Source organism: Entelurus aequoreus, linkage group LG02, assembly GCF_033978785.1.
Source record: "Entelurus aequoreus isolate RoL-2023_Sb linkage group LG02, RoL_Eaeq_v1.1, whole genome shotgun sequence".
Taxonomy (NCBI): domain Eukaryota; kingdom Metazoa; phylum Chordata; class Actinopteri; order Syngnathiformes; family Syngnathidae; genus Entelurus; species Entelurus aequoreus.
This window is the reverse complement of record NC_084732.1, coordinates 88,217,617-88,235,666: the sequence shown is the minus strand read 5'-3', so window position 1 is coordinate 88,235,666 and position 18,050 is coordinate 88,217,617. Positions and strand designations below refer to the sequence as shown.

Sequence of the window (18,050 nt, the reverse complement as noted above, 5' to 3'; positions counted from 1 at the left end):
TATATCCGTTAATCCCCCTTCAGATCTTCTACAAAAGATCTCTATCACAATTACAACACTTCTAAAGCACGCTCCACATTAAAGTAGGTGCTGTTTTTGTCGTTTGACCAAGCTAGCAATAAAATAAAAGCATAGTTACATGGGAGATAGATGGAGGGAGTCCATGTCAATGTCGTCATGGTCAGGGAATGAAACTAACAATTCTCAAAAGTCTCCACTTTTCTTGACCCCCTTCAGAGACATAGCAAACCCAGAAACAGGGTGGAGTTGACCTTCGACAGCTCTAACAATAATGTGGGTGCATAGAGACCTAGCACAAGGGGCGATAAAGCAACCGCATGAGGCTATGATGGCCAAGAAAACTCCAACGGAGACCAGGGCAGACTTAATTAGGTCAGTCCACCTGCCAAAGGTGCTTTGGAGCCAATCTTTAAAGGGGTCAGACACACCGGAAACTTCAGTAAGTTCCTTAGACAGGGCTTGGAGGCCTTCTAAGGCCCTCTGGACCGAGCCATTGGGGGCGGTGTTGTTAGGAATGAAGGTACAGCCTCGCTCTTTTATGACCTGGGGGGAGAGGTTACCAGCACATCACCCCCTTCAGTGGCTAAAAGTGAGTCTTCTGCCTGCTCCCGTTCTTCTTCAGATGCCGCAGACTCAAAAGGCGCTGCTAGGGGGTCGAGTGGGGCAGATGGTGTGTCAGAGTCGGATAATTTTGTTTCATAATTCCTAAAACAAACATGCAAAATGTCTAAACATGCCTGTAATATTGAATCCGTGTGAGTTTTACTAGAATCAGTTGTTTTTGTAAGGTTTGCAAATACAAAAATTAGGTTTTACTCACTATGACAGTATACTGTCACACTCAATATGACAGTTATTTAAACATAACTCCTAAACAACACATGCAAAATGGCTAATGCCTGAAATTGGGAGTTTTACTCGAAACATATGCTTTTTAAAATCTTGCAAACACAAAAAGTAGTTTTTTACTCAATATGACAGTAATGTTCTTAGAATTCTGAGAAAATGCGAAAAAAGCAATACAAATTGATTCAAACATTACTTTTAAAGAACACATGCAAAATGGCTAATAATGCCTAGAGACATGTATCTTTGTTAGTTTTACTAGAAAAATTATATTTTGTAAGGTTTGCAAAGACACAAGTTAGGTTTTTTATTCAATATGACGGTATAACTGTCATACTAAATATAAAAGTTATATGAAAATAATTCCAAAACCAAACATGTAATCCGTCTAAAAATGCCTGTAATATTGAATCTATGTGAGTTAAACCAGAATAAAGTATTTTGGTAAGGTTTACAAATACAAAAAATAGGTTTTACTCATGACAGTATAACTGCCACACTCAGTTATTTAAACATAACTCCTAAACTAAAATGGCTGATAATGCCTGAAATAATGCATTCTTGTGAGTTTTACTCGAAACATATGCTTTTTAAGTCTTGCAAACACAAAAAGTAGTTTTTCACTCAATATGACAGTAATGTTCTTAGAATCCTGAGATAATGCAAAAAATAAAAATAAATAAGTATTCCAACATAACTCCTAAACCAAACATGCAAACTGTCTTAAAATGCCTGTACTATTGAATCTATGTGAGTTTTACTAGAATCGGTTGTTTTTGTAAGGCTTACAAATACAAAAATTAAGTATTACTCACTATGACAGCATACTGTCACACTCAAAATGACAGATATTTAAACATTACTATTAAAACCAAAAATGCAAAATGGCTAATAATGCCTGGAATAATGTATCTTTGTGAGTTTTACTAGAAAAAATAGATTTTGTAAGGTTTGAAAAAGACACAAATTATTATTTTTTACTCAATATGACAGTATAACTGTCACACTCAGTATGACATTTTAGAATCATTACTATTAAAACCAAATGTGCAAAATGGCTAATTGTGCCTGGAATAATGTATCTTTGTGAGTTTTACTACAAAAATTATCTTGTGTAAGATTTGCAAAGACACAAATTATTTGTTTTACTCAATATGACAGTAATGTTCTTAGAATCCTGAGATAATGCGAAAGAAGCAAAAAATGAATCGAACATAACTCTTAAACCAAACATGCAAAATGTCTACAAATGCCTGGAATAATGTATCTTTGTGAATTTTACTTGAAAATGTATATTTTGTAAGATATAACTGTCATAATGAATATGAAAGTTATATAAACATTACTCCAAAACCAAATATACATTTTTTTTTTTTAAATGCCTGATTTTTTTTACATACTTTTACTAAAATCAGTTGTTTTCGTAAGGTTTGCAAATACAAACATTTGTGTTTTACTCAATATGACAGTAATGTCCTTAGAATCCTAACATAGTGCGAAAGAAGCAATACAAAAATATTCAAACATTACTCTTAAACCAAACATGCAAAATGTCTATAAATGCCTGGAATAATGTATCTTTGTGAGTTTTACTAAAAATCATGAGAATTTGTAAGGTTTGTTAATACAACAATTTGTGTTTTACTCAATATGACAGTAATGTTCTTAGAATCCTGAGATAATGCGAAAAAAGCATTATCAGAATCAGAAGAGTTTTTATTGCCATTGTTTGAGAACGGGTTCACAAACTAGGAATTTTACTTGGCGCAATCGTGCAACATAAAACACATATAACATAGAATAACATGAGCTGTAACTGAGCTATCAGATCTTGTTATTGTTCATGTGTCTGATGGCCGAGGGGAAAAAACTGTTCAGGTGGTGGGAGGTGTGGGTCTGGATGGACCGTAGTCTCCTGCCTGAGGGGAGAGGGGAGAATAGTTTGTGTCCAGGGTGAAAAGAGTCAGCTGTGATCCGACCCACACGCCTCCTGGTCCTGGAGGAGAACAGGTCCTGGAGGGGTGGGAGCAGCAGCACGTACCATGCGCTGCAGTCAATGCTTGTCCCGGACTGTGGCGCCGGGGAACCACACGGTGATGGAGGAGGTGAGGATGGACTCGATGATTGCTGAGTAGAACTGTACCAGCATCTTGGTCGGCACCTTCAGTTTTTTCAGCTGCCGCAGGAAGTACATCCTCTGCTGGGCCTTCTTGATGAGGGAGCTGATGGTCGGCTCCCACTTGAGGTCCTGGGTGATGGTGGTGCCCAAGAAACAGATGGAGTCCACAATGGAGACGGGGGTGGGAGAGTCAATCAGGGTGAGGGGGGATGGTGGGGCTTTGACTTTCCTGAAGTCCAAGATCATCTCCACTGTTTTCTGGGCGTTCAGCTCCAGGTTGTTGAGGCTGCACCAGGACGCCAGACGGTCCACCTCTCTCCTGTAGGCGGACTCGTCGCCATCCGAGATGAGCCCGATGAGAGTAGTGTCATCCGCAAACTTGAGCAGCTTTACCGACTGGTGACTGGAGGTGCAGCAGTTTGTGTACAGAGAGAAGAGCCAGGGGGAAAATACACAGCCCTGAGGAGTACCAGTGTTCGTGGTTCGACTGTCCTAGACAATTTTCCCCAGCCGCACGTGCTGTCTTCGGTCTGTCAGGAAGTCATTGATCCAACTGCAGAGGGAGTCGGGCACGCTGAGCTGGTAGAGCTTGTCTCGTAGCAGTCCAGGGAGGATGGTGTTGAAGGCAGAGCTGAAGTCCACAAATAGGATCCTGGCGTAGGTTCATGGGGAGTCTTGATGCTCCAGGATGAAGTGGAGGGCCAGGTTCACTGCATCATCCACAGACCTGTTGGCTCTGTAGGCGAACTGCAGTGGGTCCAGGAGGGGGGCGGTGATGTCCTTGAGGTGGGGCAGGACCAAGCGCTCAAAGGACTTCATGACCACAGACGTCAGCGCCACCGGCCTATAGTCATTAAGTCCTGTGATCCGTGCTTTCTTGGGGACAGGAACGATGGTGGAGGTCTTGAAACAGGACAACCTCCAGAGAGGTGTTAAAAATGTCAGTGAAGACAGGAGCCAGCTGATCCGCACAGTGTCTCAAGGTGGAGGGGGAGACACCATCCGGCCCGGGGGCCTTCCGCATGTTCAGCTTCAAGAACTGCCGGCGTACATCCTCCTCTCAGATGGAGAGGACCTTTGATGAAGTCCTATGATGTTCTTGGAGTCCTTTAAGTCCTTTAAAGTAGTGCTGGAGTTGGTGGGGGTGGGTGTGGGGGACCAGAGCTTTGATGAGCTGAAGGCCGTTCGTGGCGACAGTAATGTGTTTTGAGGTCCTGAACGAGAGTCCGGTAATTCAGGGCCTGGGGGGCTTTGGGCTTATAGTTCGTAAGGGCCCTTAATCCTCTCCACACAGCTGCAGAGTCATTGGAGTGGAACTGTTCCAGTAGACGGTTAGAGTACACAGATTTAGCTTTCTCCACTTCCCTGTTGAAGTGGTACTTCGCTTCTCTGTAGGTACTCTGGTTCCCGCTCCTCCACGCAGTGTCGTTTTTCTTGCGCAGCTGTCGGAGCTTGGGTGTGAACCAGGGATTGTCGTTGTTATAACAAGCCCTGGTGCGCATTGGAATGATGCGCGCCTCATTGAACTGTATGTATGAGGTCACAGTGTCCGTATCCTCGTCCAGATTGTCCGTGGCCGCTCCAATTGCCTCCCAGTCTGTCGTCTCCAAACATACGCGCAGCTACTCCACAGCCTCTGCGGTGAAACACTTAATGGTCCTCATAACAGGTTTAGCCAGTTTCAGTCTCTGTCTGTATGAAGGGATTAAGTGCACCATCACGTGATCTGATAGCCCGAGAGCAGTGCGCGGGACTGCATGATATGCCTTGCTTATTGCGGTGTAACAGTGATCCAAAGTGTTCTCCTCTCTGGTCGGGCATTTAATAAACTGCCTATACTTGGGTAATTCCTGGCTCAGATTTCCCTTGTCAAACTCACCAAGCACGATAACAAGAGAGTCCAGAAAAGACCGTTCCACATGTAAGATCTGGTCTGCGCTGAGCGTCACGCACGTCCGCGCTTGGCGGTATGTAGACCGCCCCCAGTATAAATGAAACAATCTCACGCGGTGAGTAAAAGGGCTTACAGTGAATGAAAAGATATTCCAGAGCAGGAGAGTAGTGTTGAAATATCACCGTCACGTCTGTACACAAGTTGCTGTTGATGAAGAAGCAGACTCCACCGCCTCTTTTTTTGCCGGAGAGCCCCGCATCTCGTTCCGCGCGGAGAAGATGAAAGACCTCCAGTTGAACCGCGCCGTCCGGGACACTTGCGCTCAGCCACGTTACAGTGAAGCACAAAACACAAGACGAGGAAAAGTCCTTGTTTCTTCTCATCAGCAACGCTAGCTCGTCCATCTTGCTGGCAAGTGAGCGGGCGTTGGAGAGAAAGATGCCAGGTAAGGGCGTGCGTAATCCCCGTCTGCGTAGACGGACAAGGGCGCCCGCTCGCTTTCCTCTTCGGTGCGGTTTCCCTCTTTTGATCAAATAATGGACCAAATCCGCAGCTGACGCTAAGATGACCGGTAATAAGTCCGTAGGGGTGATGGATCTGATGTTCAGTAGCTCTTCGCGGGTGTAAGAGCACGCGGACACACTATTTACGCACAAAAAATTATATAAAAATATATTTAAACTTAAAGGCCTACTGAAACCCACTACTACCGACCACGCAGTCTGATAGTTTATACATCAATGATGAAATCTTAACATTGCAACACATGCCAATTCGGCCGGGTTAACTTATAAAGTGCAATTTTAAATTTCCCGCTAAACTTCCGGTTGAAAACGTTTATGTATGATGACGTATGCGCGTGACGTCAATCGTTGAAACGGAAGTATTCGGCCCCATTGAATCCAATACAAAAAGCTCTGTTTTCATTTCAAAATTCCACAGTATTCTGGACATCTGTGTTGGTGAATCTTTTGCAATTTGTTTAATGAACAATGAAGACTGCAAAGAAGAAAGTTGTAGGGGGGATCGGTGTATTAGCGGCGGACTACAGCAACACAACCAGGAGGACTTTGAGATGGATAGCAGACGCGCTAGCCGCCGACCTCACCTTAACTTCCTCCGTCTCCGGGCCGCCGACCGCATCTATGATCGGGTGAAGTCTTTCGTCGCTCCGTCGATCGCTGGAACGCAGGTGAGCATGGGTGTTGATGAGCAGATGAGGGCTGGCTGGCGTAGGTGAAGCGCTAATGTTTTTAGCATAGCTCTGTGAGGTCCCGTTGCTAAGTTAGCTTCAATGGCGTCGTTAGCAACAGCATTGTTAAGCTTTGCCAGCCTGGAAAGCATTAACCGTGTATTTACATGTCCATGGTTTAATAGTATTGTTGATTTTCTGTCTATCCTTCCAGTTACGGTTTATTTATTTTGTTTCTATCTGCATTTAAGCACAATGCTAATACGTTAGCTCTGTAGCTAAAGAGCTTCACCGATGTATTGTCGTGGAGATAAGTCACTGTGAATGTCCATTTTGCGTTCTCGACTCTCATTTTCAAGAGGATATAGTATCCGAGGTGGTTTAAAATACAAATCCGTGATCCACAATAGAAAAAGGAGAGAGTGTGGAATCCAATGAACCCTTGTACCTAAGTTATGGTCAGAGCGAAAAAAGATACGTCCTGCACTGCACGCTAGTCCTTCACTTTCACGTTCCTCATCGAGGAATCTTTCATCCTCGCTCAAATTAATGGGGTAATCGTCGCTTTCTCGGTCCGAATCGCTCTCGCTGCTGGTGTAAACAATGGGGAAATGTGAGGAGCCTTTCAACCTGCGACGTCACGGGTACAGGCAAGGCTTTTTTTATTAGCGACCAAAAGTTGCGAACTTTATCGTCTATGTTCTCTACTAAATCCTTTCAGCAAAAACATGGCAATATTGCGAAATGATCAAGTATGACACATAGACTGGATCTGCTATCCCCGTTTAAATTTAAAAACATCATTTCAGTAGGCCTTTAAGTAAAAAAACAAAACAAATTTGTGTCTTTGCAAACCTTACAAAAGATAATTTTACTAGTAAAACTCTCAAAGATACATTATTCCGGGCATTATTAGACAATTTGCATGTTTGATTTCAGAGTTCCGTTTCAATAAATTGTTATTTATTTGGGTGCATTATCTCAGGATTCTAAGAACATTATTGTCATATTGAGTAAAAAACAGTTGTATCATGTAAAACTCAAACATACATTATTTCAGGCATTACTAGCTATTTTGCACGTTTTGTTTTTGAGTTATGTTAATATAACTTTCATATTTAGTATGACAGTTACACTGTCATATTGAGTAAAAAAAACAAATTTGTGTCTTTGCAAACCTTACAAAAAAATTGTTTTTCCGTAAAACTCACAAATATACATTTTTCCAGGCATTATTAGACATTTTGCAAGTTTGGTTTTAAAGTTATGTTTGAATACATTTTCATTGCTTTTTTCACATTATCTCAGGATTGTAAGAACGTTACTGTCATATTGAGTAAAAAACTAAGTCTTTTGTTTGTAAGCCTTAAAAAAAGCATGTGTTTCGAGTAAAACTCACAAAGATTCATTAATTCAGGCATTAAAAGCTATTTTGCATGTTTGGTTTTAATATTTATGTTTGTAAATAACTGTCATATTAAGTGTGACAGTTATACTGTCATATTGAGTTAAACCAAATGTTCAAATTTTGGTGCGTATTTGCAAGAATTTGCAAATACGCACCAAAATTTGAAAACCTCACAAAAACACCTGATTCTAGTAAAACTCACATAGATACATTATTACAGGCATTTTTAGACATATTGCATGTTTGGTTTTGGAGTGATGTTTATATAACTTGTATGTATAGTACAGACCTGACCAACCCGCGGCTCGCGAGCCTCATTGGTTTCAATCCTCTTTGGCTGGTTTCACGTAGCTCTTAATTCTGTTATGAGAGTAGCATATGTGTGTGTGGCCCTTTAAGATATGACAGCATGTGAGATGAGTGATGTCAGTGAGTGGGTGAGCGAGAGAGGTGAGGGAGCGGTAACAGTGAGTGCTGCAGGTGCTAGTAGCTTGGAGGATGGCTGCGTGCAAGACACCAATAAAATCACAAAGATGCAACAAACCGTCATTCACTCTCAGCTGTAAAGACCCACTGTGTTCCCCCCAAAGTACATCGGCCCAGTAAGAACGTCTCCCCTGCGCTCCTCGACTACGGTCTGGGAGCCGGAAGCAGGAAATGTATAACAATTCTATTAGTGCCTTAGTGTTTACCATGAAGTCTTTATTTTGACAGCCCCTCGCGGTAAACTTGTCTCAGTGCAAACTCAGGCAGTATTTGTCATTGATAAAACATTTGACGAATCAAAATTTATGACCAATAAAAACGCAATAAACGAGGACGGAAATTTGACCCGGCAAATATAAACAAAAGAAAACACTGACGGAAAGCGATAATCGAGACAATAAAAAAACAAGCAAACCGGGCGGTAGGTAAAAAAAAAAAATCCGCGGCTTCAGGAATTGCACACGCAATTCCTGAAGCCCACGTGTCACCCGGACGCAGATTTTTTTCTCTGATTTCAATGCATAAAAAGACACACAAAGTGCGGTAACACCAACACTGCTTGACAGTATAACAAAATTAGTCACACTTATATTCTGTAACATTCACAGTTTTAGAATAAGTGCAGAGGTAGAAATATTCCAAATAACCGCATGTATACAATGTAAACATAAATAATGCCTCAAAACAAGTTAATTATATTTCAACAAAACACAGAAGACGAGCTCTCGCCCTGCACAGCTGTTTTGTGCTTTGTAGTGCTCTGCCCCTCCCTCACAAATGCTGCTGCGTGTGCTCGCCTCCACAATTTGTTTTGTTTTTAACCCGTTCTTAACCCTGGACGTACATTGAAAATACACGCAACCCTGACTCAAAATGCCGGACATTCGAGGCATTTAAGAAACCCCGCCTTGACAGCCCTGCAAAAGAGAACATGTCCGGGGAAAAGAGGACAGGACGTATGGTCAGTGTAACATAAGAAGAAGACGCCGAAGCCGGTTTGAGTGACGTCAAACGTGCATGTTCGGGAGATCACAGTAGTAAACAATTTGTGACAAGTTCGCTCTCAAAAGGCAGGGAAACCAAGCACAGCAAAGCGAAAACATGAAGAAGAACACAGGACATTTTTAACAGAGTTTATATTTTTTTGTTGAACGTAATGGCAAGCCATTCTGCCTTATATGTCAGGCGTCATTAGCGCATTTCAAAGCTTCAAATCTTCAGCGTCACAAGGAATGCCAGAAGTCCCACTAAGCAACATGCAAAGTAACAGAAAAAATATAATATTTTTGTTTGTGGACTTGGTTGAACTGAGAGTTTGTGTGTGCGAGACAGTGCACACAATGTTAATTGTTGAAAATAACTGGCCTGTGGTCTTAGTACTGTAGGAGTCATGTTGGTGTGTGACATTTAAAATAAATCTGGCTGAGCAGAGTGTGTGTGTGTGTGTGTGTGTGTGTGTGTGTGTGTGTGTGTGTGTGTGTGTGTGTGTGTGTGTGTGTGTGTGTGTGTGTGTGTGTGTGTGTGTGTGTGTGTGTGTGTGTGTGTGTGTGTGTGTGTGTGTGTGTGTGTGTGTGTGTGGAAGGGATGGGGCGATGTTCATGTGTGCCCATGTGCAGTAGCAGAGTAAAAAAAAAAGGTCATATTGAGTAAAACAATCTTATTTGTGTCTTTGCAAACCTTACAAAATATCATTTTTTTAGTAAAACTCTCAAACATACATTAATCCAGGCATTATTAGACATTTTGCCTTTTTGGTTTTGGAGTTATGTTTGAATACATTTGTATTGCTTTTTTCGCATTATCTCCGGATTCAAAGAACATTACTGTTATAATGTGTAAAAAACTAATTTTTGTGTTTGCAAGCCTTAAAAAAATAATATGTTTCGTGTAAAGCTCACAAAGATACATTATTTTAGGCATTATTAGCTTTTTTGCATGTTTGGTTTTACTAGTTATGTTTAAATAACTGTCATATTGAGTGTGACAGTTATACTGTCATATTGAGTAAAACCAAATTTTTGTATTTACAAACCTTACAAAAACACCTGATTCTAGTAAAACTCACAGATACATTAATACAGGCATTTTTAGACATATTGCATGTTTGGTTTTGAAGTTATGTTTATATAACTTTCATATTTAGTGTGACAGTTATACTTTACTTTTTAATTTACATATTGAGTAAAACAACTAATTTTTGTCTTTGCAAACCTTACAAAATATATATTTTTTAGTAAAACTCACAAAGATACATTATTCCAGGCATTATCAGACACTTTGCCTGTTTGGTTTAGGAGTTATGTTTGAATACAGTTTATTGCTTTTTTCGCATTATCTCAGGATTCTAAGAACATTACTGTCATATTGAGTAAAAAACTAATTTGTGTCTTTGCAAACCATACAAAAGATAATTTTTCTAGTAAAAATCACAACGCTACATTATTCCAGGCATTATTAGCCATCTTTCATTTTTTGGTTTTAATAGTTTTAATGTTTAAATAACTGTCATACTGAGTGTGACAGTTATACTGTCATTTAAACCAAATGTTTGTATTTGCAAATTTTTACAAAAACACCTTATTCTAGTAAATCTCACATAGATACATTATTACAGGCATTTTTAGACATCTTGCATGTTTGGTTTTGGAGTTATGTTTATATAACTTTCATATTTAGTATGACACTATACCTGTCATATTATTATACAAATTTTTGTGTTTGCAAGCCCAAAAAAAAGCATATGTTTCGAGTAAAACTCACAAAGATACATTATGTCAGGCATTAGAATCTAGAGAAAACTCGTTTGAAGCAATAAACATTTGTTTCAAGGATAACTCCTAAACTAAATATGCAAGCTGTCAAAATGTGCCTGTATTAATGTATCTTTGTGAGTTCTACTAGGAACAAGTGCTTTTGTAAGGTTTGCAAACGCAAAATTTTGTTTTTACCTCAATATGACGGTAATGTTCTTAGAATTCGGAGAAAACTAATTTGAAGCAATCAACAATTGTTTCAAGGATAACTCTTAATCTAAACATGCAATATATCTAAATATGCCTTTATTAACGATTATCTGAAAGTTCTACTAGGAACATGTGCTTTAGTTAGGTTTGCAAACGCAAAATTCTCCGGATTCTAAGAACATTACATTCTTAGAATCCGGAGAAAACTTGTTTGTAGTAAAAAAATATATTTCAAGGATAACTCCTAATTAAAACATGCAATATGTCTAAATCTCTTTGTTTTAATGTATCTCTGTGTGTTCTACTAGGAACATGTTCTTTTGTAAGGTTTGCAAATGCAAAATGAGTTTTTACCTCAATATGATAGTAATGTTCTTAGAATTCTGAGAAAACTCATTTGGCAATACACAATTATTTCATGGATAACTCCTAAACAAAACATGCAAGAAGTCTAAATATGTCTGTATTAATGTATCTGTAACAGTTATACTAGGAATATCTGCTTTTGTAAGGTTTGTAAACGCAAACATTTGTGTTTACCTCAAAAACAGTAACATTTGTTTGAAGCAATAACATTTTTTTGTAAGGACAACTCCTAAACAAAACATGCAAGATGTATAAATATGTCTGTAGTAATGTATCTCTGTGAGTTCTCCTAGGAACATGTACTTTTGTAAGGTTTGCAAACGTAAAAAATATTTTTTACTTCAATATGACAGTAATGTTCTTAGAATCCGGAGAAAACAAATTTGAAGTAAATAAAATTTGTTTCAAACATAACTCCTGAACCAAACAAGTAGTGTTGCAAATTTCCGGGAATATTCAAAGTTGGAAACTTTCCATGGGAATTAATGGGAAATTAATTGGAATAAACATGGAATGCAACATGCTAGATCTTGCAGCATGATTATTAGCTAAAACAACCTGATTTAATGCAAATTCTTTAGAATTTCAACCCTGCACAGTGCATTCTTCTATCACATGCACAGATAATTAACAGCATATATATTTGATCTATGGTATTTAAGTTTAATAGAGGTGTAATTGCTTGTTACTGTATGACTGTAGACTACACCAGCAGACTTCCACTCAAGCTAGCTAGCTGTTCCTGTACTTGTTAAATGATTTTGGGGCCAATATCTCTAGCTAGCTAGGTTTATGTACCACCACAGTCTCATAATGAACCGCAAATATTTCTCTGTGAGCCGTGATGCTAATTTTATCTAAGTTAAATCTCATTCATTTATGCTAAGAATGTTAGCGATCCGAATTTACCTTTTTTGTGATCTGTAAAGTTCAACTAGCCAATACTAAATCAAAACGTGTAGTTTCCTCTGCCTTCTGTTCTGCTAGACATTCTGTTGTCATACAAGAATGCAGCGTATACCTTGATTTAGCATGCTGATTGAGTGTTCATTTATTCATCTAGTCTATTTCTATTAATTTGTCCATCAGTAAAGTATTTTTAAAGACTACTCCAATTGTTTAGCTGACTATTTATATATGTGTGTGGGATTACACGAATAAATAAATACAAACAGAATAAGGCCACGTACACCATCTGATGTGTGGAGACATTTCCAATGTAGGTGGAAAGGCTGTGTACATTTGCAAATACTGTGCAAAGAGCTACGTCAAAAATGCCATAAAGATTCAGCAGCATATAGACAGCCCAATAATGTATAATTGTTGTAATTCCCCATTAATTCCAATATATTCCCATTAATTCCCATGGACAGTGTCCTACTTTGAATAATCAAAAAATGGTCAATATTTCCAAACTTCCCGAGCTTAACTTTCTGTGGTAATTTTCCGGAAAGTTTCCGGAAATTTACCGGAAAAATTTCCACCCCTTTGGAATCCTACAAACAAGCAATAGCATCAGAAAAGACACAAATCATCACTGGTCCCCTTTAACATTAATGCTGTCATTGTTTTTCCTCATACAGTAATAAGTACATTTGTGTGTTTTATAGGGGTGTAACGGTACACAAAAATTTTGGTTCGGTACTGTGGAGAGGCGGGGCTGGCGAGCGAGCAGAGGCAGGGCACGCCGGAGCCCGGCCCAAGATGGCGGCGAGGTGGCGTGGCCGGCGAGCAAGCAGCGAGGCAAGGCACGCCAGAGCCCCGCCCAAGATGGCGGCGAGGAGGCGTGGACGGCGAGCGAGCGGTGTGCACCGGGAGCGACGCCGCAATCGTGCCCAGGTGCGTGATCCGCGCACTTGGGCACGCATCCAATCTCCTCTCGCTGAAGAAAAGGGGAGCAGCAGAGAGAGGCAGGGAGACTGGAAGAAGCCAACGTGAAGCTGACGCGGAGCGAGAGAGGAGGAGAGCCTGAGACGACGAGGAGCTGAAAAGCGACCTGGACTGGGGTTTTGTTTGAGAAAATAAACAAAGTCACAACTCTGCTCAAAGATGTCTCTATTTGATGGTCCTGAGAACCCGCAAGACGGCGCGAGTCCGTCACAGGTACGTACCTCAGTTTAGAGGTCACGGTTCGGTTAATTTTCGTTACAGTAAGAAAACAAAATATACATTTTTTGGTTATTTATTTACCAAATTTGCAAAATCTTCCACCAAAAATATTTTTCTTAGTGGAATATTTGATGTGAAGTAATCGGAACCTTGGATAGGTCAATAATTCATAATAACATTGATTTTGATTCAAAATTATGTTTTGAGCAATGACAGTTTGAAAGAAAAAAAAAACAGCTCTGTTTTATTAGTCAACATTGCAACTTTTTCTAAATTACATTTAACCTTTAAGCTTTTTTATTTCACTTTTGTTATGTTTTGTTTATTTTAATAGTATTTTTAGAATGTGCCGTGGGCCTTTAAAACATTAACTGTGGGCCGCAAATGGCCTCCGGGGCACACCTTTGACACCCCTGCTATAGATAACAAAAAATTAAATCTGATAAATCTATCTATAAAAAGCAGAGCCTGGCGACACATGCGCGTTTATCATAACTCTCTCGCTCTCTCTGTCTCTGCCCCTCCCTCACGAATGCTGATCCGCGCACACCTTCACAATTAGTTTTGTTTTTAACCCCTTCTTAACCCTTAACGTACATTGAAAATACACGCAACCCTAACTCAAATTGCCGTACATTTGAGGCATTTAAGAAACTCCGCCCGGCAAAAGAGGACATGTCCGGTGAAAAGAGGACGTATGGTCAGTCTATCGTAGCCCGGTCGCATGTTGTGCATTATTTACACAACGTGCGGTACGCTACTTGATATGTCCATGTGGAAACTCGTTCGGTACACCTTCGAACCGAACCGAAACCCCCGTACCGAAACGGTTCAATACAAATACACGTACCGTTACGCCCCTAGTGTTTTATTTACCTTTTATGTGTTGTTATAGCTTGTGTTTCACCAAAAGTTTAGTCTGTGTTTTGTGTGGTTATCTTCCTCCTGTTTTCTACTGTGTTGAGTTCCTGGCGATTAAATGCCCGTTATTCCTGGTGCTATAAACAGAACAAATAAAAGGTGACTAAATCACACACATGGAGTAAAAAAAGAAAAAAAGTCCTTTCTGATTTCAATGCTTAAAAAGACACAAAAAGTGCGGTAACGCCAACACTGCTTGACAGTACAACAAAATAAGTCGCACTTATATTCTGTAACTGTGTGGAATGCTAAACACCCTCTGCTGCGTTTACAATGTCTTCTCCTTTTCCAGGTCGCACAAAGTACTCTGTCAAGTTAGCAGACGAGCTCTCGCCCTGCACAGCTGTTTTGTACTTTGTAGTGTCGATATGGGCTTGTAGATCTTTATTTGCCACAGATACATACGTTCCTGCTTTGCACACAATGCATTCTGCTTCCCATGTGTCACGGCCAGGACCAAAACACGAATACTTTTTCCGCAAATCATCCGTGAAGTTGCATTTACGTTTCAGCATTTCTTGTTTTCATGTCTGTCTCTCCACTCACTAGCTCTCTCGCTCTATGTCTCTGCCCCTCCCTCACGAATGTTTCTGCGTGCGCATGTAACAGGTACTTTAGCTAGTATAGTAGAAGTTCTCAATATTTGGCTAATCAGAAGTCTAGATTACGACTCGGAGAGATTAGGACAGACACAATTAAATGCTTTAAATGATACTGGTGTTATTTAAATATGTACAGTGCAACAAATAGTGGACAGACATTGATAGGAATGGCCATTCAAAACAAAAGAAAAAAACAAAAAAATCTCAAACAATGTTGGTTTAGTTCATTGATTAAGAGTTCAGGTAATTCATACAAGGTAGTATCAAAAGTTCTTAAAGTTCATAGGAGTCATATGAGACTGATCACAGTCCATATGCGCATTCACAGTTCATACAGCCACACGGGTTGGGGTTGTGGATACGGCAGTTTGTAGTGAGAGTTCAGTTTATGGGCAGGGTGTGTATGAGGTAGTGCAAAGGGCCGCAGAGTAATGAGGTGCGAGGCAAGGGGTTCGGCTATAAGGCCGCCTACCGGCCCGACCAGAGCAAGTGGAGTTCAGGGGTTGAGAGGTGGAGATCCTTGGGCTCGGGCTCAAGGCCTATCTACAGCTCGCCATCCAAGACTTAGGGACCTGGCCTACGTAAACACAGGACCCGGAGTTCAATCAATGTGCGCACATAAACATCAACATTAAGTCATCTATCGTTCGACCTTCAATAAATAAGTTACACTTATTATTATCATTATTAGCAATAATACTGCTAACATTAAACAATCACATGTATGTACAAAATAACAAACACAACAGTAGTTGTCACTATGACGGTGTAACATGAACAATATTAAACAATAGAAAATAACAGTGACGTCACTATGACGGGTGTAACATGAACAATATTAAACAATAGAAAATAACAGTGATGTCACTATGACGGGTGTAACAGTGTTCCTTCATTGTCTTTACCGTAGCATAAAAAGTGCAGATGGCCTTAAAACGCCACAACACTCAGTCACCATATGTAAGTACCCAAAATAAAGACTCGACATAAATATAAATTCAATGGGATCAGAAACATTGGAGGAAACGGGATTAAAAGCCAATGCTAACCTCCCATAGAAAATACATGGGTATGGCTAGTAGCTACTATTAGTAAACAAATTCACTTACCAACTCGGCTTAATATCTTAACATCGACACACTCTCTCGTCGAAACTCGGCCCTGATGGTCGGCACCTATAAGTTTACAATTAGTTGTAAAATGTTGGACGGTTGTTTTTACGATATGCAGGCAAACAACAACTTTAAAACTTACCGGCTTCAGATGTCCCCAGGTTTAGCCACCGCACCTGGCAGCCATCTTGGGACGGTGGATCATATAGAGCGCGATAGGCTGCAGCGGATCACGTGATAGGCGGCAGCGGGTCACGTGAGCGTGTGTGTTAAAATCGCGAGATTAAACGTGGAAAGGGCGCAGGTAATATGAGGGGATGCCATGAGAGGAAATATGTCTTATTTCCCACTCGTGTTACACGCACGCCTCCACACTTTGTTTTGTTTAACCCCTTCTTAACTCTGGACGTACATTGAAAATACACGCAACCCTAACTCAAAATGCTGGACATTTGAGGCAGAAACCCCGCCCGGACACCCCGGAAACCCCCACAAAAGAGGACATGTCCGGGGAAAAGAGGACGTATGGTCAGCCTAAATAAGGGTCTCTTTAAAGGCTAGAGCAGCGGTGCCCATTACGTCGATCGCGGAGGATGTGTCAGTCGACCGCCAGTCAGGCATTAAAAAAAATAGACTTAGACTTAGACTTAGACTTCCTTTTTATTGTCATTCAAATTTGAACTTTACAGCACAGATAAGAACGAAATTTCGTTACATAAACTCATGGTAGTGCAGGATAAAAAAAAGCAATAAGGTGCATATATAAATAAATAAATATATATAAATAATATATAAATATATACACTACCGTTCAAAAGTTTGATTGATTGATTGAGACTTTTATTAGTAGGTTGCACAGTGAAGTACATATTCCGTACAATTGACCACTAAATGGTAACACCCGAATAAGTTTTTCAACGTGTTTAAGTTTTTCAACTTGTTTAAGTCGGGGTCCACTTAAATTGATTCATGATACAGATATATACTATCAGATATATACTATCATAATACAGTCATCACACAAGATAATCACATTGAATTATTTACATTATTTACAATCAGGGGTGTGGGGGGGGGTAGGATATGGACAGCAAGTACTGGACATAGAGAGAGAGAGAGAGAGAGAGAGAGAGAGAGATCAGAAGGCATAAGAAAAAGTACCTGCATTTGATTGTTTACATTTGATTATTAGCAATCCGGGGAGGGTGTTAGTTTAGGGTTGTAGCTGCCTGGAGGTGAACTTTTATTGCTGTTTTGAAGGAGGATAGAGATGCCCTTTCTTTTATACCTGTTGGGAGCGCATTCTACATTGATGTGGCATAGAAAGAGAATGAGTTAAGAAAGAGAATGTTTGGGGTCACATTGAAATGTCCTTATTTTTGAAGGAAAAGCACTGTACTTTTCAATGAAGATAACTTTAAACTAGTCTTAACTTTAAAGAAATACACTCTATACATTGCTAATGTGGTAAATGACTATTCTAGCTGCAAATGTCTGGTTTTTGGTGCAATATCTACATAGGTGTATAGAGGCCCATTTCCAACAACTATCACTCCAGTGTTCTAATGGTACAATGTGTTTGCTCATTGGCTCAGAAGGCTAATTGATGATTAGAAAACCCTTGTGCAATCATGTTCACACATCTGGAAACAGTTTAGCTCGTTACAGAAGCTACAAAACTGACCTTCCTTTGAGCAGATTGAGTTTCTGGAGCATCACATTTGTGGGGTCAATTAAACGCTCAAAATGGCTAGAAAAGAGAACTTTCATCTGAAACTCGCCAGTCTATTCTTGTTCTTAGAAATAAAGGCTATTCCACAAAATAGTTTGGGTGACCCCAAACTTTTGAACGGTAGTGTATATAAACTAAATAAATATATATAAATAAATAAATAGATTACTGTACAGATAAATGTATTGCACTTTTCCACATGCGTCCACGTTTATGGATGAATGTTATATTGTCTTTTTTATTCCAGCGAGTTAATCCATTTTGGGGGGAGTTGAGGGG

At 40.0% G+C, this 18,050-nt stretch overlaps 1 long non-coding RNA gene across 1 annotated transcript; it reads right to left on the bottom strand.

Moving 5' to 3' along the window:
• Positions 1 to 14,807: 14,807 nt before the first annotated feature.
• On the bottom strand, positions 14,808 to 16,230 carry LOC133664764 (uncharacterized). The gene is made up of 3 exons (XR_009828618.1): positions 16,182 to 16,230; positions 16,037 to 16,102; positions 14,808 to 15,504 (listed from the first exon to the last, which is right to left on the bottom strand). It is a non-coding gene; the product is annotated as an uncharacterized LOC133664764 (long non-coding RNA).
• Between the last annotated feature and the right edge of the window lie 1,820 nt (positions 16,231 to 18,050).